The sequence below is a fragment of the Daktulosphaira vitifoliae genome, unplaced genomic scaffold (genome assembly GCF_025091365.1).
Source record: "Daktulosphaira vitifoliae isolate Bord-2020 unplaced genomic scaffold, ASM2509136v1 Scaffold_39, whole genome shotgun sequence".
NCBI lineage: Eukaryota > Metazoa > Arthropoda > Insecta > Hemiptera > Phylloxeridae > Daktulosphaira > Daktulosphaira vitifoliae.
In genome coordinates, this window is record NW_026099608.1 from 21,158 (window position 1) to 47,911 (window position 26,754).

At 23.9% G+C, this 26,754-nt stretch overlaps 1 protein-coding gene across 5 annotated transcripts in view; it reads right to left on the reverse strand.

Annotated features, from left to right (window-relative positions):
- LOC126908914 (tachykinins-like) overlaps positions 1-25,574 on the reverse strand; it is a 38,063-nt gene extending 12,489 nt beyond the window's left edge. For 2 of the 5 annotated variants that reach the window (XM_050691247.1, XM_050691245.1), the window contains exons 1-2: positions 25,453-25,574; positions 18,150-18,287 (exon numbers count right to left, since the gene is read on the reverse strand). The gene's annotated coding sequence lies outside the window, so the exon portion shown is untranslated. Of the gene's footprint in view, positions 1-18,149; positions 18,288-18,557; positions 18,656-25,452 lie in introns of those variants that run through there. The other 3 variants (XM_050691248.1, XM_050691249.1, XM_050691250.1) reach the window with 3 other exon arrangements.
- Between the last annotated feature and the right edge of the window lie 1,180 nt (positions 25,575-26,754).

Genomic DNA, 26,754 nt, shown 5'->3' on the forward strand with positions numbered 1-26,754 from the left:
AAAAAAAAAAAAAAAAAAACACATCATAGTAAAATTAATACCTTCTCCGCTTCGCATCGAAGCTAATATATATTATAATATTATATTATATTTATAATAATAAATAATAAATATTAAAATCAAATTATGTAAATATTTCTAATTTGATTTTCTTATTTCTTCACTTTCTATTACTTTTAGTGTAATATTAATTTATCGTATAAATGTATTACAACCTAATAATAATAAGATAATTATTTATCCACAAAACATCATTAACTTGTTTTAATTTGTCTATGGCTAGGGATGCAATTAAAATGTTAAGATAGTCAGTAATCAGGGTGGGTAGAGAGTTGTAACTCTTTTTGGGATGAAAAGTTGTCAATTCAAAATACTTGAACTTTCTGTCATGTATGATTTATTTTAGGTGAAAGAAATTGTCAAATGGCCTTTTTTCTACCTTCATTAAAATTAAAAGAATAGCTATGCAATGATTTTTTTTTAATGAGCAAAATAAACCATCAATATTATTAACTCGAAAAAATTTAGTTGCGACATTGTTTAAAGTCCTAGGACAACATATATTTATCACTGTTAAAATTTCAACAAATATTAGTTTATGTCAGATCTTTTATTTTTTTTATTACAAAAAAAAAAAAAGGTCTTTCGTACCAGATACTATAAATGGGTATGATTTCTTCCCTAGAAAAAATATAAACTTCACCACTAGTCCGATAAAACTGAAAATGTGCTTGTTAATTTGTCTAATAGATTCCTACATAAATTTAAGAGTATAATAAAATTTCAAAGATAAAAATATTGTTTCATGAAACATAGTTATGCTTTACTTAAACTTTTCTGCAATCTATTTAGCCAAATTAATAAAAACTAAAAATTCTCAGCCATATTTATAATATATTTCTATCATCTGTATTTTAAATTCAATGTGTACTTTGCAGAGCTCTGTGTAGATATATTTACTTTTATCCTCCACAAAACTAGCGTATAATTGTAATTTTCAATGAAAATGTAATGATGACAGTTAATATTTAATTTTTACTCTAATAAGCTAACAATATTTTTTGTATCAAGTAATCAAAATCTAAATAAATTATCACAAATATTCATATATTTAGTATGATAATTTTCGCTTTTTCTTGAGAAACAGTTAACTTTAAAATAATTATTTTTCAATAGAATTATGTACAAAAAACAAAGTTGAAAAATGAAAAATTGAAACGAAATTATTTGCATTAAAAAAATAATCGATGTTTAAAAACCATAAGGTAAGAAAAGAGCCATACATTAGTAAAATATCTTATGTTTATTTCAGACGACATTTCATTTATTTAGTTTTCCTGTAATGATTTCTCTAAAATTAAATCGCAATAATATTATTTAACGAGACAATACAATTATATATTTGTAATATAAGGATTCCAATAATAATGGCACTTTCTATAGTGTTGACCACGGGTTTAAATAAACATTAAAATATACAGATGTTTAGTAAGTAAGGAAACAGTTTTCTATTGTTATCATTGTTTGTAGCGATTGACCCGTTTCCTTACTTACTGAACACTCTGTATATTAACTCTATTATATTTAAATTTTTATTTTAAAAAGAAGTATAAACATCAAAAAAGTTGTTAGTGTTTTACTGTGACGTTATTTTATCAAAATGACTATTTAAAAGATATCTTATAGTAACTTATTGAGTTAGAAAAAAAAGATTCATTCCAAGCACGTAAAAATTAATTAAACCTAATATTTAATTTTCTGATGGTGACACAACAAATATAAATTTATTATTTTTATTGAGCTTAATTTTTTATACATATTATATGGTTTGATGACGTATAGTAAACGGTTATTTCCGCCTTTCAATAATAGTTATTTTAGTTTTTACTACTGATTTTACATCGTTTTATATGTTACAAATTATTCATTACAAATAAAACCAACTATACATATGACTAAACCCTTACAATAGCGTGAAAAATGCCTAATAAAATCATTTTTACGATACGACTATAAAAAAGCTATTATGGTTTTTTTAAGTGGTGGTATTTGCTTTTATTTGGCATACTCGCGATATCAAATTATAATTAGATATTATACTGTTGTTAAAAGTTCATAAATAACACTTTCCTGTACAACTTTTTAAAAAAATACGATAACCAGTTACTAAGATAATGATCTACACGTGCCAAAATATTCTAATACTCAAAAATTTCTTATGAAAACAAAACGTAATCATTACAAGATATAAAGAAGGAATTATAATAGTAAATTATAAAGTAAAGACACCAAAAGTACCAATTATTATATTCTTAACATAATTAGTATTTTAAGAGAAATCGAGTTCTTACATTAAAAGAATTACTCTGTGCACCATACATCAGACTAAGACATTTTAAAATTTTATAAGTGATAGACTTCTTTTTCAATAAAATTATATTTTTATTAAAATAATAATTGTACATTGTTTATTTATTAAATTTTACAGAGACATCAATTCTAAATACTCGCTGCGCCTATCTAACAAAACTATAAATCTTCAATATTATAAGATGTTTATTATGCTTGATATCAGTTTAACTTATTAGATTTCATATTACAATGGTATAAATAATGATTATAATTGTCCATATTCAAATATTTAATAGTTCAATTATTAGAATAAGGTAAGTCCCATGATTACAAAATATGATAATCAATTAAAGTCATAAAATTTATTTTGTTCTATCTAATAGATTCAAAAAGTGTTATTTGAACTAAAATTATACTCAGAAAATATTTTTATCCGAAAAAAAATTTTTCATTTCTAATAAAAAACAATTATAAAAAAGAATTTTAAAATATTTTCTTACAAATTTATCATATATAAATTATTGGATAAAAAATAATTTCATTAAAAAATCAACTCAACTGGAAGAGTCTTTCACTATGAAATAGGTATAAAAACATAAAAAAATTACATCAAGATATAGTGTTATCATGGTGATAAGACTAAATCTATAATGGTTATCAATTCATAGAAGTATTATTTCTCATATGAAAACATCACGTGTTATTTTCAAAAATTATTTTAGCTTGCTTTTTGTTTATAACTATAATTTTACTTTCATATTATTGTAAAAGTATTATACAAATAATTAATAATAATTATTTGATTCATTAATTATGGTTTTTATATAATTATTATATAAAATAAATAAGAATTAACAACAAACCACTATGAAAAATAAAGGATTATAAAATTGTTCAATTAATCCAATAACGGACTTAAATCAATATCTTTTAATATCGACAACGTAATTGATCGTAGATCTTATAATTTTGTCTAATTCTGTAATTTAAAATATGATATAAAATAAAATTTCTTTGATCAACCAGTTTCAAAATAACAAAGCTGCAAACCAAACTTAAGAAATGATTATTATTAAAAAAAAAAATTAAATATCTGATTTTCACTTAATTTTATTTCTATGTTATATTTTATATTAAATTATAAATAAATGAATAGTCTATTTTCCGCATTAATATTAGTTACATTCTAGTAAAATACGGGCATTGCTCCAACAAACAGTTGACCAAAAATTAAACATCTAAAGTTCCTTAATCATAATTATCCATAAAAAATTATCACGGAAAATGTTTGAAATATTTAGCACGTGTAAGAAATAATTCACGAAACAACTTATCGCGTGAGACTTGAATAGTTATGTTTTGCATCGATCGATAAACAATGTAAGGTTCATAATAACAATAAATTAAAAACATTATTGCGCATTCATTTAAGTATAACACACTTACATTTCAATGAAACAAATCAAAAAATTACTAATTGACGTAAATTTGAATTGATACAAAAATGTAGAAAAGTATTATTCCTTTAAGTTTATTAAAATAAATCTAAATAATTGTGTAAAAAATAAACAATTTTTTTTAACTAAAATTTATGGTTTCTGAGCATATTGAAACCAGATTTTTCTATTTATATCAAATAGACAAGATTAATGTGAGTGGAAATATTTTGATTTCCAATCAACTTACCATAACATAAAGTTAAATTATAATTATAATTATGTAATGTAATATTTTGAATTATAAATATAAAGAAATTTTTCATTTATTATATTGTTCTATATTTGTATATGAGATCTTTACTTTAAATTTTTTCAAGTATACTCGGTTACTTTTTATGTACCAAGTATAGTTTATGTATAACTAACAGCAATGTTTTATTTACTACTCAAAGAGCATTGAAACTACACAGTAAGTTAAATTCGAGTTCATGAAATAGACAATTGGATTATCAAAAAAAGCTTTGTTTATAATTTAACCTTATCACTTAATTGAAAAGTCAATACTATTATTTGTGTTATGTTGGCAACGTTAAGTACATTAAATGTTTTCTGCAAGTTTGTATCATATATACTTAAGATGAACTTGGACAATGGACGTAAATAAGAAAACTTCTATCTTAACTACCTTTAGTTACAGCTTCAAAATTATTTAATTATAAATTTTATTCTGAAAGTAAAAGATTAATGACATCTAACATAAAAAATAAATTAACTCTATAATTCATGTACAGTTGTAACTATTACGCATAGCATATATGCTGCACTTAATAGTTTAATGGTTATAACTATTAAAAGGAAAGATTCAGTCGATAAAATATTAAATGAAAAAATTTAATGACAATAATATGGTTAATTGGCATATTATGCTATCATAAAATAAAATACTATTGAGAGCAAATTGTTACTTTTTAAATTAAAACTTTAATAGTATACAAAAGACTATTTGATGCATTTGAGTATTCGGTCAAAGTTAAGAGTTAATTCGATTAAGTAACCGAAAATTATCTCTAAATTTTATAATAATATTATGAAATATGTTCAAAATACAAAATTTATTTAACTTTTAGTTCGTATACAAAGTGAATGATTTAACGTGAACCACTGAATAATTAAAAAATAAAAAATTTTGAGAACTTTTTTTTTCATTCTTTTAGATACATGTTTTTGTCAATTTATGAATCATAAAGTTAACGTTCAACCCTTGTACTTTATAAAGGTGTCTGAAATAATTTCCTTTGAATAATTTATAAGTTTGAATTTGACATATTATATATTTTCATTAATAAAATTAGTAATTATAAAAATTTAGCCTCGCTATGTTACTTTTCATTTTTGGTGTTAACTCTACATATTTTATTAACATTTAAATTAAGTTAGAGAGGAAATAAATGTTGTTAGAGGAATAGTCAAATTATAATGTCACGCGCTAAAAGATCAGAAACATTGTGGTTTAAAAAATGTCAATTTTGTCAGCTACGTGAATCGACATTTGTTTGGCGATTTTAAATTTAATAATGTAAGTTAAATAGTTACTGTGATTCTATTTAATGTCATTTTTCTCAGATATTTCGTATTAAAACTACAAAAATTATCTTTTTCGTTAAATAATTTTGTACTAATATAAAAGATAATTCATTCATCATGAACCACTTAATAAATGAAAAAATAATATTTAGAATTTTTTTTTGGTTTCTTTTTTTAAGTATACGTTTTTCTCAATTTATCAGTTGTACAGCTATATTACATTTTTTTTGTCCGTACGAATTAATGTTATGTTGAGTAAAATTTTAATGCACATAGGTTAACTTTTTTAACTTATTTATGTGTATCTTTTTACATCGTATTTCACAGGAAGTTAATTTATGAAAAGCTATTTTACAAACTAAATCGCATCTTTTTCAACACCTTGTATGGCAAATAACAACTTATTAAAAAAAAATTTTTGTCTAGTATAGATCAAAATGCAGTATGTTAAATTGAAAAAAAAACATACAATTCTAGTATTACTAAGTAAGTTTTCTGTTTGGTCACACATATCCTAAGTCATTAGGCACTCCATTTGCGCTAATTACCACACACTTTACAAATCACGCAACGCTAAGCTTTTTATGAACTAGCGAGTTTCAAGAGTATTTTAAAACGAATTCTCGTACAAATAAATTATTTGAATAGGCGTACCCTTTTATTCTTTTGTTCTTTTTTGCTAGTCCAGACGTTTACACTTACAGTATACAGAAATTTGGCCACCTTTAGGACGATAAAAACGCGACAAAAGTTCGGTAGCAGAGACAAATATAAATTTCCGCCGAATGAAGTAAGATGTCCACAAAGTAAACGATGTGACAACGATGAACGCTTCATCGAATTCGCCCTATCGTTTACCCCAAGGCTTAACCTAACCGGAGTGGATCCGTTGAATCGCCTTGTCTATTGACAGACTCTACTGGTCGTTTCGGTCACACGCGATCGTGTACCGAATACCGAATTCGGTGGGTAGCAAGTATTATTTATTTTGAACTGTATGTGTTCACTTAACGTGTACTGCAAAACAGTTTATTGTTGTGACAAATAAACCTTCAAAACTAGTAAAATTTTCAATTTGAAACGTTTAAACGCGATGTAATCGAATTGTTTCTTTTAAAACTTTTCGTCGTTTCGCTCTATCTTACTTCAGTCGTGGAATTAGTAGACTTTTTTTAAGTTTATAAACAAGTAATTTTTGTTCACTGAAGTGGTCATAGTCTTTTAGGATTTTTTTTTCTCCGTAAATAAAAATACGAATTATGAGCACTCTGGTTCACCCAAATAAGCAGCTTGTAGTTTTTAATGCATAATACGATATTTCTTTACGTATCTCTGCAGAAGAAAATGATAATTACTGTTAGATGTTAACGAGAATATCCACCAAGGCGTAGTTAACAATTTTAAAGAACGCCACAACGTAATGAAATTTCATTTCCAGTGCTCTAGAGCCTTATTAACGCGATTTAAACGAAACCACTTGACCTGACAAATTTAAACATACTGCTTGAACATGTCATATTATATTTAAAACCCAATGACACTGCCTTGTAGGTATTTTACGTTATTATTATTAAAAATTTTTGTTTTTAAGTGCTACCAACTCCATTCTACGTATTATACAAAAATATCAGTGTACTTTTTATCGCTAAAATTAAACGGTCAATTAAAATAAATTTTAAATTCAATTAAATTTAATTAAAAGTTTTGATTGAAAAATTATATGTTTACAGTTTGTGTGTACATTTATAAGTTTTATTAGTAACTTTTGTAGTAAGATTTATAAAATAAAATAGATAAATTGTTACGTTCAAATAGATTAAAAAACGTAAGCAATATTCAGTATCACAATTAAATCGGTTTATATTCAAATGAATTTTAAATTACATGAAATATAAAACTATTGTCTAAGTACATTGAATGAAATGTATTACTCAATGATAATATTTTTCCTTAAAAAATTTGTTAAAAGTAGAAAATTATTGGTTAAAAATATTTTTTTATCGTTACCACGGCTCATCAAAGACAATTGTGACCTCCACCAAGGGGAAGATTTTTTAACCGTTCATACTCCTGGGCTGCTAGTTAGTTCTTTTCCACTGAATTACTTAGAAATAGTAATTACATTTATTATTTTTCATATTCTGCATCATTTTTAACTTGAAAATAAAATAAATAATAGTTTTACGGTTAATGTTCAAAAACTGACGGTCATGAATATGGATTTAATTTTTTTTTTATAATTTCTGTTGAGAAATATGTTTACGTTGTACGACCAGAAATTATGAATTAATTTCATAATATTTTCACTGGTAATTTTATCTATTTAATCAAATGTATTCCGTATATTAACTGTCAGAAAAAATATTGATAACAATTGTTATTACTTAAATTACTCAATTATGCAAGTTTACTTCTTTGAATTACAATTTATAGAGATACCAACAGGATTCAATTTACATTCAACACTAAGGGCTTTTTTAGTAAATATATTTTTATAATACATTTTGAACTAGAGATTTATAAATTACTTTTCAATGGTTTCAATTGTTTGTGTATATGTACGGTACCTTATTGTAGTTTTTTTTGTCAATACTTGTTATTGACAGTCACACTGAAATTGTTTTAATTAAATGTATTATAACAAAATGTCAAAGTACCGCCATAAAACTTTTTTCTCTTGCAACTTACAGAATAAATTCAACTTAACTGTACAACAAAAGAAAAAATAATCGAATATGATTTTTTTTAATTGGAACGATTTTAAATGAATAATTTTTGTGACTTTTAAATTGTATTTTTAACGTATATAAAACCATTAATCTGTCAGCTAAATAAACTGCACTTACTGTCTCTTTAAATCCATCGGGTAATGAAGTTAAAAAGAATCAAATAAGATGTCAACAGTATACTCGTACTTTAGGATATTTATTCGCTTGAGGCTTTTCATTCATATGAATAGAAATAATATGTATCCCTCCATATACTTTACATTAAATGGCATTGTTATTATGTACACAGCATCCCGTAAATAACATTATAGTTTATAAAGTTTTCCGTTACTGTATAACACACACACACACATGTACAAGTCGTGTCGCTGTTAATATAACTTCAGTCAAATTATACTGACATCATTTATCTTATTTAGTTACAATTTGTCAGAACAAAACGACAAAATCAGAAAAAAAGAAAAAGTTTTGATGTGAAAGATGAAGGGGAACTTGTATAGTTAAATTTGAACATCACGAAAAGATTTCATTTGTAACGGACCAATCAATTCTCTACAATGTCACTATTCATTGCTGTATTAATTTCTAACCATAGTGTGTCATTTTAATTATAATTTCTCGCCCGCGGCGTGTATTAAAACAATATTTTGCAAAAAGCTATAAATCGTGTGTAAGCTGCTTCGTGTCGGAGTAATCGCCGACAAGAAAATACAATAAAGTATTACTAATCGGGCAGTTTTGGTATATGAAGTTTTTATGCCATCACTGGTGACACTTTAATGTATTTCGGTATCCTCCCCCAAACGCTAATGAAAGCATAGAAGAGCTGTTCGGTCAAATACATAGCAATCACTAGGAATTGACACGTACACCCGGAAAGCTATTAATCCCAAAATCCCTAATGTCTCCTGTTTGATTTATGCGCTGGGTTTTGCAAAGAAATAGACATTTTGACAACATCAATCATATCATATACAATTTAATAAGCCAAGTACAAAATTAATAATTTGAAAAATTATCCAATAAAATATAAAAATTGCGTATTTAATTGATGTAAATGATAATATTTTGTCATACAATTATGTTCAACAATATTATTTGTTTTCAATTATCATTTTTGATCTTCACACTTATTTATAAAACTTCGTATCATTAATGAAATATATTAATTTTAAAAGAGTAACTTATTAATTGATGTTCAAAGTTATCTACCTTAAACTAAAAAAAGTATAACCAGTAAAAACTATTTACTGCAAGGAGTCATACAAACAATTTGTCATTTTTTCTTGACAAAATATTAAATTCTCTGAACATACCAGAATTCTCATTAGTAATGTTACTCAGCATAATTGCTAAAGACTCAAAGTAATGATTAAACGATGTTCCTAGTAGATAAATAATATCGAAGATATCGATGGAAGGATCTCAACATATAAATAATGATACTTTTCAAAATTAAGTTTGTCATTTATTGATTAAAACAGTCGTTAACATTAGATCTTTGCTCAATAAATAATAACTGAATTACAAAAGTAATTTTGTTATATTAATGATTTAAATATCCAACTACAAATTTTTTTCATTTTCATTTTTCGCTCTTTCTTATTAAATGAAAATGTCTCAGTATCTCACTACAAAATGTATTTATTGTTTCTAGGAAATAAAAAAAATATTTAAATCAATCAACGTGCTTAATGTTCGTAAAATCGAAAAGTCGATACAAAACTCGTATTAAAAATGAAATATAACAACAAAAACTTATGTGACCATTAATTAATATAACAAAACTAAAAAATCGTGTTATATTACACAAAAAAACATTTTCAGTACAAATTATTATGATTTTGTTCGTGAGAGGCTATTTGAAGGATTAAATAGTCCAGAAGACCACAGAACGGATATAATAATACACCCAATGATTAATACACATAAACGGCAACAAATGGACGTTAACCTAACGTCTTTACTCGGAGTACGAAGACGGCTAAAGTAAGTGGTGAGTGTGAGTCCATGTAAGAGCCTCTATTAATTTAAGCTGCAGAAGTAGAAACTGAGAAGGGATTGGAATGATTTCCCAAGGGCTGGTGGAATGATATATATTAACGGATTTTAAGAAACATTTTCATCTCGATTTCTATTCATGTATCATACATGTTATTGTATTGATTAAAGGAGTTTAGAATTTCAATAATATTATTCGTATTACTTATTGTCTGACCGCAGCCCGGAAATATAAAATAACGTTTTTGCTATTAAGCGTAAGGCGACCGCAGCACAGTTTGTAATTTAAACGAGGTCTTGCAGCCCACCCATAAACAACACTGTTGAATGATAATGTACAAAAAGAAAACGGCCGGATTCGTTGAAACGTTTACAAAAAAAGAACAAAATTTACACAGTTAAGTCGTTTTTTTCGATCTTCTGAATGACCGCTTCCCAATTTCACTGCGGTAAATGAAAACTTAATCGAAGGTCTGCAGGCACAAACGATCCTGCAATCGGATAAGGTATATCTAATTGTTTTGACCCTTATGACTACAAAAACTAAATACACTCGAGTTCTAAACCAAACGCGAGAGTTTTTTTTTTAATTTATTTTAATCCTTCATCGAATAAACATAAACTAATTAAACCATTGAAAATTCATCAACGAAAATAGAATACGATTTCACGAGTATTGCATTTAATTTTTACTAAAACAAAAAGAAATTCAATTCATAAAATTACATTATAAATAGTATAATTTTATTAGTTGAAAATTGAATTTTCTAAAATTTGTAAGTATACTATATTTACAAATTTGTTTTGTCCTTAAACAGTTCTTGGTTTTAATATTTATGCAAGTGCTGGATAATGTAAAATGGTAAATTGTTTAGGTTTATTGAAATACATTTTAGATTGTGCTTCATGCAGTTTGAACCGGACTCTATCTATTAGTGTACCTTCACATTTTGCCTATCTGGCTTGTTATGATTAAAATTATTCAAATGATTTTATGTTCATTATACTGTACAATGAATTCCCAGGGGAGATTTAACGGGCATCCGGTCATTTAAAAAAGGATATAAATTAGCTTTGTCACAAACCATAGTACGACCATTTACCTTCAATGTAACTGAAAGGGGCGTGTAATCAGTTGAAAGTAGCAAATAAAAACAATAGTTAACTTCTAAGTAGTGAAAAGTAAAAAGTTTAAACACAAATATTTTGTTTTATAATAAAATTGGATTGTTAAATTTAAGTAAAAATGTATTCAAATATTTGCAGTAGAATGTAGTTTCAAAAAAAAAAAATTCTAAAGCTCAGTTTTTTTTTAAGTATAAATCGTGATTAAAAAAATAATAAAATTGCAATAAAAATTAATGAACAATCGATTAGTTGAGCTCGGTTATATTTGATGAAAAAAATTATTTGTACACTATGCTAAAACACTTTTCAAATCATTTGACGTATTTATAGAGCAATGTAAGTGTTCATCAATTATTGTAAATACATTTAGCAAAACTTGAAACAATTTTTAATTTTACTTCAAAATCATTTTTCACATTTAACCAATGCCACAATTGTTCATAATTGGTTTCATTTTGTACATATCATAATAAGTTACTACATTTTTATTGTATTATTTCAAATGACCCTTGAGAAACCATTTACTGAGGTTTCTCGTGATTACTTACAATTAAAATTTAAACAAAAATAAATAACTGTTAAAAATGACCAAAGAATTTATGTATATTTTTATTTATGAAGTATGAAATAATATCCAATTTTTTTTTTTTTATAAAATAATAATGAAGAAGATTTAAATTAATATTTTATATTGCTAACACTATTAAAAATGTTATTGATAAAACTTAACTTTTTTGTTTAGTTAACTTCAGACTATATAAATTAATGAGGTATTGAGTTTTTTGTTTTTAGCTCAATATAAAACTATTTATACTTAAAAGAAAGTGTCAGTTGAAATTATTAAAACAACTTCATTTTGCGGTAAGAATAAATACTAAATATAAGTCTTGACTGATAAAAATACAAGAATACTGCCATCTGTTATTATAATCAGACGTCAATGTAGTCGGTCATGTACACCCGTAACAATTTGACGTTGTACTTACAATTTCATGACCTAAAAACACGGTTTTAGTTATATTTTAATGAAATTAATACTATGTAGACAGTATTTTATTTAATTAATTGCATTATTGAAGTTGGACAAATTAGATCTGCCAAAAGTAAACAATAAATAATAATAATGACGTGTTATTCTTAACAATTTCTATTTGAAATATTTAATGAATTATTTAAATAAAAATGTTTAAAAAAGTACTTTAACATCATTAATCCTTTTGATTTAGTAGGTAGGCAACCATTAATGTATCTATGAAATAAATACAATGATTTTGCATACTTAACGTGCCGTCAAATCAATGACGAAAATGTTATTAGATTATTCAGCTTTGGATCACGTTCAAATATGAACATGATTCATATTTGTAAATATATGATTCAACATGATTTATACTTATGAAAAGGGTAAATTACAATTTTTATCGAATAATATTGGATACGTGTTTACCCAAAAAGTTTCTAAAAAAAAATTACTAATAAATTTTATTTAAGATTCGTCTTGGGTAGTTGATAAATCGAATCAATCAAAGTTTTTTCAATACTTCTTGTTCTAATATTTAAAAATGAAATGATTTTCGAGATGACAAACGATACTTTCAGTGCATTAAACGAAGTATAAGTGGCATAATAAATAATAAACATACATCTATTTTGTGAGTAGTCGATTTTTGAATCCTTAGGAACGCATTTGTTAGAGTTTTTTGATCAAGGCTCATTTATAAAATCATAAGAGAAAATTACTTATACCAACAGTAAATGCATTAGTAAAATCGAATTTGAAAATTCATGAATACATTATATTTTTATTTACAAATCAGCGACTTAATGAAAGTGTACCAGTTTTTTTTTATCTCTTTGCTCCAATCCGACTACAAATGCCAAATGATGTTTGAACTTGACGTGCATTGTACTATTGTTGGTAAGAATTTGATACAGAAAACTGATTTCGGTCATGTTTGCATTACATTATTACAATGTTATTATATCAATCATCTAAATTCAATAACTATTACACATTGTGGTAATACGATGGAAATATTATTACCATAGAAATTTTATATTAGTACAGAAATATACATATAGTAAGAGCAATATCATCAATTTAGTACTTCAACGAATATTTTTAGTATTCAAAATATATGAAAAAGATACGTTTTAAAAACCTATGGAATTTTGTAGATGAACTTTACATATATTTGTTAAACACTATATTCTCACGCAAAAACGAAACAATAAAAATTACATTATCCTAATGAATGATGTTAATACTGTTGTAAATTATATGCTTATATATTATTCACTCCAAAAAAACGCCGGCGTGTTTTCTGATCTTGAGGCTTAAACAGTGAATGGAAGCTTAAACGTGTATCAGCACATTATTATTTTTTAGTTTGTCTCTTCTGGATAGTTACGATCGTGTCTTATTCTGTTTTATTTGTTTTCTTCCGAAATTGATAAATGATACATCCCACTTGCGGCTAACACCCAAGGGTTTCTATTTAACACTACATCCAGTCACCGTCTCAATTCAACATAAAGCATCTTACTCTTATGTTTTTTTGATAAATTTATTTTTATTTTATTTGACTGTCTCTGTACCAAGTCACGGCCCATTTTAAGCTATTTCTATAAGGTTTTCGCGTTTCAGACAATGTGTTTTAAAATACACCTCAAAATATATAAGATACCTAATTACTACTTCATGAAACCCTATAAAAAAGCTAAATGAAATAGTTTTGCTTAAATAATATTTGTTCAGTTATGAAATAGTGAATTAATAATAAGTCTTACAAGCTATAGTCTCAGAGGTATTTATATTGTCGTAATATAATCGTCACTATCATAATATGAGATAACAGTAGACTACTGTTTGTGTCTACAATAATAGTCTTTTATTTAACCTTTTTGTTTAAAATAATTAATATTTCTATTTATACATTATATTCATATTCATAGAATAACATGAATCAACCAAATTTCAACCAAAAAAATGTCAATAAATAACTTACTTGTTAGAGAAATATTTAACAAACGCATATTTAATCATATTATATTACATACGTTTTAGTCATAAATCAATTATTAGTCACTTTTAAGATCACTCTTTACCGAGAAGAAATCTATAAATTATACTTGTCAACTCTTATTTTCTCAAATTTTAATAATTAAACGCATTGTGTCAATCCGAATCTTAAGTGTAGAAAAATACATTAACGTTGTATAGAATATAAAAATGATTTGTATACTATTCACCTGTAATAATTTAAATATTTTATGCTTACTTATCAATAAACAATAACATTGTAAGTATGACACAATGATGGTTTTTGGGGATACAAAATATTTTAAGAGGCAGGCGAACCTTTACTGTCTGGTTTGTTTTAATTACGCACTCGACATCGTTACATAAAATTTGTGATCATAATTGACGGAATTCTTATGTGTTTAAGTTTTGAACAAAAAATCAAACTTGTGTTATTTTATTTTCAATTATTACTTAACACTGTCATTGAAGTTATTCTAAGAACTAAGAAAAAGTACTAGGTTAGGTTTCAAATTAATAATAGTTAATACTTATATTATTATATGACCCTTTAATGGTACCCCGAATGAAAGTAAGTCTCACTTTTATCAAACACCCTTAATATTTTCTTACATTAATCTTTAATAATTTAACATAATTAAACAAGAGTAAAACATTTTAAAGTTTTGAGTTCCGATAATATTGAATTACGACTTTAGAAACTATTTAAATCCTTATTTTATTGAAACAAAATTTTGATTTCCGATTTTTAAGTATTTCTTTCAATAGATAAAAAGAAGTCTGAGCTGTGTTCAAAATTATTTTACCAATTTTTTATTGACAATGACATAAATAATTTGTTCTAAAAGACAAATAAACTAGTTATATCCACACAATTTAAATTTTATTAAATCCAAACACTTTTATAATATTTAAGTATGTCGAATTGTATTTTAAATATTTAAATCATTGAATTCATTATTTATTTATTATTTATCTCTCTAAACAAACATAAAAGAATTATGTGTCAATAAATTATTTTATGATTCATATATAAGCGGATAACATAAAAAGGAATTACATTAAATATTTTTGTTTCCCTTTTAACTTAAAGTTATATATTGAATTTTAAGTTTGCTGAAAGCATAACGCAACTTCTCTTGTATCTTATATAACGAAAAATTATGTAGTTAAAACCTTATTCGAATATATTTTTTTCAGAGATCATCAGAGTTATTAAGTAGTATAGAAATTATAAGGTAAATCACTAAAATATCGTAAAAAGAAAAAATTATGTATTTAACGTAAGATGAAAATTTTAATTAAACATAATTAATATAAAAAGTTATTTTGTCGTCTAATAATGAAAAAAATTGAAAAATGTATTGTCCAATAAAGTCTAGAACATGCTGCTGGTACACTTACATTATATAAAATTCAAATATTTTTCTATTAGGTAGCTAATATTCCGAGCAAATAAAACTTTTTCACTGCACCGTTTGTTATAAATAAAGTCATTTTACTGTGGCTCGAGCAATTAAATAAGTTTAAAACCTTGTTCACAACTGTTCATTAACAAAGGCATAACAATTTGTTATACAATAATCCAACACTGTTTTCAAGCCTTCATATTTGTCAATTAACTACTACTAAAAAACATGAAGAATTTTACTTGAACATCGAATTTTTTTTCTGTAGTGTTAAAAATAAAAGAAGGGAACGTTGTTTAATCTATAGCGCACTCAATACACACAGGAATAGTGAAAAAAAGGAGTTCGATGACAAACAAGTGGGGTGTATCAATGAAAAAACAGTTGTATATCCACTCAAATAGGATGAGATTTTGAATACCTTAAACAAATTGCATTACAGTCCTGAACTTTTTTCTTATACTAAATTGTTTATTATAGTTAAATGGATTTTAAATTGAAAGTCAAAGTAAAATCAAACTAAATTATTGTTATTACTATTAATTTCAAACTGACTTATCTTATACTGTTCTCGATGTTTTTAGTAAAATCTATAAGAAAATGTCGTTTATAACATAAAACATATGTACTTTCAATATCAATCAATTTCTAATCTCTTTTCAATGACAGTTGAGATGTATGTGGTTTTAAGCTTTAAATGCTTTAAACCAACAATAATATAATTTTTGGAATAACTTTATTGGCTACAGTATTATTATTTCATGAATTGTATATACATGTATAACGGCATCACCACTACCAGAATTTTCTACACAATTTTAATTAATTACATAAGATTAAGATTTACATAGTAGTTAAAAAAAAAATTAAGATTCTATTAAATATTTTCAACAGTTAAAATTATAATCAATTGAAACAGTTTTCTGACAGCCCATATAAATTGATTAGATAACATTAATCCTACACAATTGATCATAATGCATTGCATAATGTATTTCGCTGTTGTGTTTTATACATTTCTAACAAATCGCACTGTGCGTACTCTTCTGTAGTAACTCAAAAATGATAAATTTTGAATTGCTTGTTTGTATATGAAATGGTAAAAATGCACAATTCCTTTACAAAGCAATAGCATATTATGTCTTGTGTGCAAAATTGAACGCGTATTACTAAATAATATTGTTTATTAATAACTGAAAATAATAAATTTATTCCATATATTAGTGTGTTATATTTAGAGTTACTCACAGTGCGATGTTATTTATATCTTTAAATAACATATAATTCAGAAACGTACTATAAAATATCCGTTTTCTTTTTTTTAAATAATAATAATAATAGAATACTAAGCTTGTACAGCGAGATTATAGTTCACATAATTTTAAGCTTCAATATAATTAGTTAGACCGCAAATCGAGGCGAAGTAAGTACAAAGATATCAACTAAATCAATTTAATTCTTGAACAGTCAAATGTTTCCAAATTATATTTGACAAAACAAAATATTTCAATTTTTGTGAAAAAGTACTTACAAAGTTACTTTTAAATTTTAAACTCATTATAAGGTTTAACAAAATTAACCAACAGAGAGCAAAAGAATAGGCTAAACAAACAAATGTCATCAATGTCGGAATAAAATCAGAATAAGGTTGAAATGTGTTGATGTTAAGTACATCATTTATAGTACACGTGACACTTGATGTCACAAATGTATACATTAATTTTAGTAATTATTGTANTTAAGTACATCATTTATAGTACACGTGACACTTGATGTCACAAATGTATACATTAATTTTAGTAATTATTGTAATTCTTTAAAAAATGACATTTTAGAGATTTTTCATTATATTTAATGGACGTCAACAAATTTGAAAAATTAACCAAAAAAGTAGTTTAAGACAATTAATATATCTATTTTTACTATAAATATTACATGGTTGACTATTAAACAAATCTTTTATGTTTGTAATGTATCCCAATTAAAAAGATAAGTTACTATTTTATTTTTTTGAAATTCAAAACTGTTTTTCCCTAAATGTGATTTCGGTAGACACGCCCTTTTGAAATGGCATCAATTTCAAATTCAACATTCCGAAAAAATATCAAAGTACAAGAATAAATATTTAGAATGTTGTAATTTTTATAAAATAGTTTAATAAAATATATTCAATATTTAAGTCGAATAAAACAAATTATTTACTTTTGATATAAAAATAAATACAAAAATACCTGTGCCTACTTGTACTTTCATCTGTGTATGACTGTCATAATTAAAATAACATATTAAAATTAATGTCTCTTTTGGCAACAAAATAATGCAAAAAGAGTAAAGTAAAGCCTAATAAAAATTTATATTTAATAAACAATTCATGTGTTATAGTTTTTTAAATGATTCTATTTTTTACTGTTAAGTAATTTACAAGCAATTAAAAGTTAATTATTTAATACTAAAAATCTTTTACCTTGTTTAATTTTTTTCACTGTTATACAATTTCAAGTGTTGATTATTGCCGTCCGAACCAAATAATTTTTTTTATTCGTATATCCGATTTAAGTACTCAATTTGTTTTAAAATTCCCAGCTGTTACTATGAATGTAACCTGACAAATATACATTCAAAAATATTAGTATATAATATATTTTTTATTTCAAAAAATTCAGTTAAAAGATTTTTTTCAACGTTTATTGTTATTATATTTTGTGATCGATCTTTGTAATTTTTTATATTTTGGTTGAATTTTCAAACTTAGGTATAGAAATGTAAAATATAAAAGCACTACGAAGCCATAAAAATATGCAACAAAACAAAAATATTATGTATCCATAAAATTTAAAAAAACCATTTATATGGCTTCAAAAAACAAACATACTATTATGCCAACTGGACGTATTAGACATATTATTGAATAAGTAATAATAAGTGAAATTAAAATGACTTTATAAACCTGTGGTTTTACTAAAAACATTAAATGCATCATCATAGAATTTAATCTGAAGTGCTCACACTTAAGTCAAATGTAAATATTATCGGATTTGTAAAAATCATTTTTATTTTGCTCATAGACCTTGGATGAATTCAAAAATTTGTAAAATAGCTGGCACCCAAGTGATGTTATGACGTAAGCTAATTTTGTTTTATTTTTATTGAGAAGTCACTATATAAATATGTTCAGGATTATATAATTAATATTCCTAAAAAAAAAATTAGTCTGAATATTAAGCAAGCTTTAGGTACAAATATTCACATAAATTTCCAATATTTTTTTTAATTTTATACAATACTCACACTTTTTAATATTATTTTGTATAATTAAATTTTACAATAAACAAAGTTTATTTTTCCATGATTTATTCCGTTATTTTTATGTCAGATTTTCTTATACATTATGTTTTCTAATGATATATATTACTTTTAGCAAGATTAATAAATTGTTGAAAAACACTTTTAAAACATTTGCTCTTAACAGTAAATGCATGTTAAGACTTAGTGTTGTTAAAAGCCATCCGCTGCTGTTTGTGGGTACGATTAATCTTTTTTTTTAAATTAGTCACTCATCACCATTGTAAAACAAACAACAAGACAACCATAAAGTTATTTATCTATGTTTATACACGAGATTATTTAAACTCGGTTATTATCACAATAATTAAAAATTTACAAAACTCCAAAATAAAAAAAATTTTGGCAAACTTAAATGCAATTCCAAATAGCTATTTTTAAAAACAAATTTAAAAGACGAAAATTTAGACTGTTTTTATAACGAGGGATAACTTACCAATTTTTCAGAATTTTAATAAAATATCAAATCATTATTATGGACTATATATTACAATATTTGTAAAAGAGAGATATAGTTAAAAATTAATTAGTTATTTGCAATTTAATTCAATTATATGTTATAATACCACACAATAAAAACATAGGTCATAGAAAACTGTAGAATAAAAAACTTTTTATTATCTGTAAATGAAATTCATAACAAGTCTTTTCAAAGTTAAATTTATATATATAACTTACCTAAATCTTTTACGATGGTTAATCTACTTAGAATTATATTCCTTATTCTATAAGCATTTATTTTAGATTCAATTTAACTGAATTAACTGTTGGAGCTCTTTTCAAAATTAAAACAAGTTTATTTACAGTGTAGCAATTTATAAAACTTTTTTATCAGAAAACTATTTACTAATAAATCTATATTTCTGTATTTATTTTATTAATGAATTTTCCAATACTATCATAATCCTCGATTTACGAATAAATTACTACTAGTTTTTTTACTAATAACCTATAAGTTTCGTTTCAATAATAATAAAACTCCAAATAAATTACTATCTTATTGAATGCAAAGATTTTACCCATTGATTTGTAATATTTATGCTTTATAATTTGTCTTTTAATTATTGAGAAAGAATGAAACTGAGAAGTTTCGTTATCCCATTAACTTAATTAATTGTTTGACCCGTTGACTAATGATTACTTTATCGAAAGTCTTCTTTGTATTTTCAATATCATTTGTTTTAACAAGATACAAAAAGAAATTTATAATTCCTTAATAACTAAAATTTTGTTAGCAGTATAATAGTCTATTAAATAAATTTTAAGACTAGGAAATCTTGAATAGTGTTAGAAATTCAAATTAATTGATTTTTAAAAAATAATTACGCTATGAAAATAATTAAAAAAAGAGTACTTAAATATTTAACAAAACTATAGGTTTAATAATTATTTATTCTTGGTTATGACCAAATTATATTCTAACGTAAGATATATAAAAATGTATTGTTAGGATTTAATGAATATTTGAAAGATTAAATATCATTTTAAAAGTATTTAATAAAATATTGTGTGAATTTTTAATATTTCTTAAAATAATTATTATAAGTACAACTATTAAAAAATTAATAGTAATTCAAACTATTAAAACAATATTTTAATTATTGAATATATCAAACACTAATAAAAAATATTAACTTACCACCTATAAAATTTATTTTTTATGTGTCCATATAATAAAAAAATCTACCTAAAGATTTTTACATCTTTTTCGAATTTGATTTATTATAAATAAATTTGAAACGCTTATATAATGTTAGTTTATCTAAAATGATTTTTCGAAGTCATAATGCTTCATTTATTACTACTAACACAGGACCAGATAATATTCCTTATTTGATTGTTTATTTATATATTATTTGTTTTAATTATTCTTAAACTCAAGTAGTTATCCGAATATTTGGACATTAATTTTCCTTTCTCCTATTTTAAAATCGGGTAATAAAACTAACGTGGAAAACTATAGACCAATTTTAAAACTCAGTGACTTGGCTAAGATATTTGAAGAATATATATGTGACAAATTAAGAAAAGTAATCTATTAATAAGTCTATTTGTAGTCCATAAAATGATATGAGATTCATACAATGTAAGTCTACATTGACAAAATTATTAGTTTAAAATCTTTGTATTACAAATATTGTTGGAAAAGAAGGCCAAATTATTTGGGCCTTCAAAACACAGATTTGAGAAAGACTTTTGATTGAGTAAATCATGATATTTTAATAATTAAGCTTAAATTGTGAAGTATAAGGGATTTTTTTTAACGTGATTAAAATCTTTTTCATTTGCAAAACCCAACAAATTAGGATTACTTCTTTTACATCATACTCAATTCAAGTTACGTTCGTTTTACCTCAAAGGTGGTAACTTATCTCTCATTTTATTCATTAATTATGTTTCAAATGTTTTTAAAAATTGTTAGTAATTTACTGACGATTTGAAATTACACGTATGTAAATATGTCCTATTTTTTTTCATTATAAAAATAAAGATGAATTATTCAATCGTTTGCTCGTTTTAAGGATTTAGGTGTGTATTTTTTGTCTGATTTAACCATGTAATTACCATATTCGAACTACAAGATTGAAAGCACTAAAAATTATGGCTTAAACATAACAAATTATGACAAAATTGTTTCGATTCTGAAAATATCTGTGCATACAATAATTATATATAAATCGTTAGTGCGATCAATTTTAGATTTTACGTTTCAGTGCTTTGGAATCCTTATCAGAAAGCTTCAATTGACAATTTAGAGCGTGTGTAAAACTATATTAAAGACAAGTGTTTTTTTTTTCAATTTAAAATACCTAGTAGTGATAAAATTATGTTATTAACAACACTAAATTTAAAAAACTTGATAATCATAGAGAAATAAATTATGTCTGTTATATTACAAACTGCTTAATAATGAAATAAACTGCTTCGAATATTTCAATTTAATTCAACTACTTGTTCCTTTCTATAAACACAATATTAATCCCGTTTTTAAAATGCGTTACCATTTCCAATGCTATAATTACTATGAACCGATTATTCGAATGCTAAGAACATATAATAAATTGTGATTTTTTTCAAATTTTTGATTATCTACTCTCCAAATTAAAATTGAATTTTACTTTGAAAAAAATTACTTATTCTTTATTTGATCTTTTATATTATCATCAATTGTTGTATTGATTAAGTTATTTTGAGTTCTTCTGCTAAATTTTCTATTTGAAAAGATTTTTTAATCATAAAGTTATCTTTGTAATTCTTAACTAGTTCTTCATATTTGTGTTTTTAATTCAATTAAAAAATTATATTATCTAATAATTATCTATTTATTTTTATTTTGTTATTTGTTGTACTCTTTTGCCTTAAATGTGTAAAATATATATTATTATTATTGGTTTTTTTTTAATATGATATTTTCGATTTTCTTAAAATAGTATACTCATCTTCTTTGCACAAAGGGGAAACTCGTTGAAAACAGAAAATAAATATAAGAAAAATAAATGGTGTTAAGATGATTCATGCGTTCTTCAGTTTCTATTATTCATCCGTTATTACCAAACCAGACATATCTCAAACTCATTAAAACACTTAATATTTCCTCAAATACTAAATTATCACACTAACATAAAGGTAATTTATTTTTCATGAACAATTAGTTTTAAATAATACATTCTTTTGTCATCTTTGAATCTTGATGTATTAAATTTTAAATCTCAAAGAAAAAATATGTATAAATGAGTCAATGTAAAATCTTTTATATATTAAAGAAAAGTTGACTTCTAAATTTTCGCATTTTTTTTTTATTCATTGATTGTTAATGGATAGCAAAAACGACAGTTGTGGATCAAAAGTTTATTATTTTATTGTTTTTGTCTTAAAGTTATAACTTAACAAATGTTAAAATATGATTATTAACTAGTTATTCTTCCATTTTATAGAGCATTATATATCATTATAGCAAAACGTCCATTAGCAAATGCAATTGAAGAAATCCTAAACAGTTTAACTATTAAATATTTGACTTATATAAAAGCAAGCAAATGCGAGGGAATATTTTTATTTATTTATTTTATAAATTGAAGGTGTCTAAACATATATTATGTTGATATAAAATTGTTATAGAGAATAACAAAAATATTTTTTGTGGAGTTATTTGATACTGAAATAATTCTATTATTTAATACATTTTATAAAAGTGAGTATATACATTTATTTCATTAAATAATTTATTATTCATTAAAAAAGCAATTACATTTTTTTTTTTGTTATTTGCAATTATATAATATTACAAATCTATATTTTTTGGATTTTGACAATATCGATATCGTTATTTAAAAAACACAAGAATGTTTAATTATTTAATTTAAAAATAAAAATTGAAATTTCTTTTTAACTTCAATATACTAACTAACCAAAGCATTTGTTTTAAACGTTCAGAGAATGTATTAATAATTATTTAGCATAAAACAATTACTTGTCAATTTTTATTCATTTTAAATTATTATATTATTTAAAACTGTGAGTTTCAATTCCGAATTAAAATTTTTATTTTAGAGGACAAAAGAAATATTAACATAATATTTCGTTAGTTATATAAAATTTGAAAATGCTCAACAAATTTCTTTGAATTATGATTATTTTATAATTATTTATATTAATATTTCGCCCAACACTACAAAATATATGAAAATTGTTTAGAACTACCAGAAATTATCCTTTTTTCATAAATTTATATTAAACAGTTTTGAATATTTTTTGTATCATTGAATATGATTTTAAATTACTTAATTTATAAATTAATCACTTAAAATTTTCCTGTTATTATAGAATTATGATTGTTTATTATGTAAATAGTACATTTTTAAAAACTACTGGAGTTTTAAAAATAAAATTTTATTTTTGATATATTTTAAATAATCTACAAATTAAAACTTTATAATTAATTTTTTTTTTTAATACTGTTTAATACTGTTTAATAACTAATTAATCTTCAATGCAAAATACATATGATACTAAGTCTCACTGTAAAGTTTCGTCATTTTTCCGGAAACCATGTTTTAATGCAAACAATCCTAAGGGTTCAGGTTATTTTGTAAAAATGTCTAATTCTACAAATTCATCAATCAGAATAAGGTTAAATTAGGTATTTTTCAGTTTAATATTCAGTCATGTAAAAATACTTTTTGTATGTATTTTAAATACGTATTCGTATATTCAAGAGATGATATTAAAAATAAGTATTTAAATACAAATAGAAATAGTATTCAAATTATTTTAATTTATTAATTTTTTTAATAGCGTTTTTTATTAAGTTTTTAGATAATTAATTTGTGAAAATCGAGTAATTAAGGGGGAATGTTCATCTTGATATTAAAATAATTGTTTAAATAATAATTTTTTTAAAAGAACATTTGTTCTTATGGCCTCCAAAATGTGTAATAATGTTTATATATATCAATACTATTTGATAACTCAACAATGAGTACAATTGATAAATTATTTTTATATCTACTTGTCTTTGTTGTTTTGAAACCACAGACTCTACACTTCAATAGAAATTTTCCTACAAAATAATCTATTATCTTAAAAAACTGGTCACTACAATATATTCATTAATAAGTTTGATTCGTTCTATTTTAAAGCAGTTGCAAATATAAGGAGAGTATATAAGCAATGGTCTTTCCAAAATTTTTAATTACTAAACTGTGTTGATTTCCTATTACTATAATAAAAATTTAATTCTTTATTATGAAACAACAAGATAATTCAATTAAAAATGAAAAGTATTTAGTATTTCAAATTCAAATACTACTAAAAAGTATTCTTAATATATTTTTATAAAAATATTTGAAAAGTATTCAGAATAATTAATAAATATTTAGATATTAGTATTTAAATAAAAATATTTTAATACTTTAACAAGACTGATAATAATTAATTAAAATTAAAATTTGTTTTCTTCGGTACACATAACGGACTGTTTGCAGACTAATTGTCATAAGTGATATTTACAAACAATAATGAAGTACGGTTGATTTGAAATATCAATAAGTTACTTTCATGTTTTTAGCAAAAAAAAGTCGTTTATATTAATAAATAAATATATATGGAAATTGTACTATCGGTTTATATTTTATCCACTGTTTTATTATCACACTCTGTAATGTGATATCTACTTTAGTAAATAGATTTGAATACATTTTGTTTTATCATAGAAATTTTTAAGAAAAAAATGTTTACATAAAATTAATCACATTATAATTTAGTAGTCATAGTAATTCTTGAACTTTTGTAATAGTATTATGGACATAATATTAAGATGTAAAATTATTTTAATTATTTATTTTTATATATTGTATAATTATTAAATTTTTATTGTGCTTAAAAATGATTTTAAAATGAAATTAAAAATAACTTTTAATAATTACCTGGGTCACTATGTCCAGTTCAAGGTGTATGTTACCTCGCAAAGAGTTAAATAATTATTAAATCACAAACAGCCCAAAAGCCGGTACTTTTGTGTCGGCATAACAGTATCGCGCATCTCAGTGAACGCACCAATCACGTTAGCATTTACAGCTCATGCCGCTTAAAGCGCCTTCATCAAACTGTTGTCGTAGTTCTTTTTTTAATTGTTTCAATTGTTCATTATCATAGTATTAAATAAATAAATATTTTATGATTCAAATTATTTAAAAAAAAATGTGATTCCCAAATAATTTGCAACAAAAAAAAATTTCATCAGGAATCATATTTTAAAAAGTTAATTCAAAAGTCTTTAATTGTTTAAAATAGATATTTCTTTATTTTTTTTAGATATAGTTTATAAAAACTGAATATAAAACACAGTATTACGTAAAATAATTAAAAAATACACATGCTTGTTGTTGAGTTACACACCTATGAAAATGACTCTAACTTTATATGAATCTAACAATGTGTCAAAAATTTTAATTTATAATTTTTAGTTAAGAAAACAGAATTTAAGTTTATCGAATTGATTATATGAGCACTCAATAATTATCTAATTCATAAATACAAAAAAGAATCTGTTAAACAAAATATTTTCCTTCCCACTTGAAAATATAACTTTCTTTAATAGATACTTAAAAAAACACTTTTTCCCTTAATAAATTATATCCTATAAATAATTACCTTCTGATCACATAATACATTTATTAACCTAGTTAGCGTAAGGGTTTCAGTCTCTAAAGAGATATGTAACTCCCTCAAATGAGTTGAACTTTATTTTGACTGGAAGAGGTAAGCAATGTGTTGGAGAAGTTTCTTGTTAAGGTTTTTATTAAAATCTCTAAATTGGAATATGGAACGCACAGACAAATTTTTGAAGCTACATGAATTATCAAAATATTTTTAAAATCTTTATAAAAAGCTTACTTAATATTATAAGTGTTGGGGTATATAACAAAAAGAGTATATTCCGCATACGAAAAAAAAATAATCTAAAAATTGTTGACAGTTACATGCGTAGCTATTAAAATATCTTAATGAACATTAAGATATTGAAATTCCAGATTACTTTTTTACAAAACAATTCATAAAAATCACTTTTTCTCTTAGGATATTTATTTTAAAAATATTTTACTTAGAATAATATATTAAATTAATTATATTAATTTTACAACTGACGAACATAAAAAATTTTTTATCGGCATAACCAAGTAATGATGAAACACAGATAAAAAATATTTAAAAAATCAAAAAGTCTT